Source organism: Corvus brachyrhynchos, unplaced genomic scaffold (assembly GCF_000691975.1).
Source record: "Corvus brachyrhynchos isolate BGI_N302 unplaced genomic scaffold, ASM69197v1 scaffold130, whole genome shotgun sequence".
Classification (NCBI taxonomy): domain Eukaryota; kingdom Metazoa; phylum Chordata; class Aves; order Passeriformes; family Corvidae; genus Corvus; species Corvus brachyrhynchos.
This window is the reverse complement of record NW_008236193.1, coordinates 105756-106287: the sequence shown is the minus strand read 5'-3', so window position 1 is coordinate 106287 and position 532 is coordinate 105756. Positions and strand designations below refer to the sequence as shown.

Genomic DNA, 532 nt, shown 5'->3' with positions numbered 1-532 from the left:
CAGGCGCTGGATGCTGGAGGGCGTCCCCAGGGAGCTCTGCACCCCCAGGCTGGAGCAGCACGGCTTGGGGACCTGCAGGGACACACAGGATAGGGCCAGCTGTGAGGGGACAGAGCCTCCTCCTGGGCTGGGCCACCCTGTCAGCTCAGGGCCAGCAGCCCTGCTCTGACCCACACGGGGTGCTGGGGTCCCCCCGCACCCTCTGAACGCAGGGACAGAGCCAGGATGGCTTTGAGCAAGAACTGGGACATGAGGGGGGGTGCAGCCCCCAAATGAGCTGGGGTCTCATCCTGCTCTCCCGGGCAGCCACTCTGCTCCAGCCTCTCCTTTGCATGTACTGGCCCCTCTGGCTGAGTTACCAGGACATATCCCCCAGCAGGGCCGTTTCTGACGTGTCTCTTGGCCCCATGGGAGCTGTCACCCTCGTCACCCAGCCCCCGCCAGCAGCGCTGTCTCACCCAGCAAATGCAGAAGTGGCTGCAGAAAGGGGAAGCGGCCCCAATGCCGTGTTCCGTGGAAAAGCCAACGCTGC

General features: G+C 65.4%; 1 protein-coding gene across 1 annotated transcript in view; it reads right to left on the bottom strand.

Moving 5' to 3' along the window:
• CUNH19orf35 (chromosome unknown C19orf35 homolog) overlaps positions 1-138 on the bottom strand; it is a 1824-nt gene extending 1686 nt beyond the window's left edge. Inside the window, exon 1 of the mRNA XM_017739117.1 lies at positions 1-138. The gene's annotated coding sequence lies outside the window, so the exon portion shown is untranslated.
• Positions 139-532: the final 394 nt, after the last annotated feature.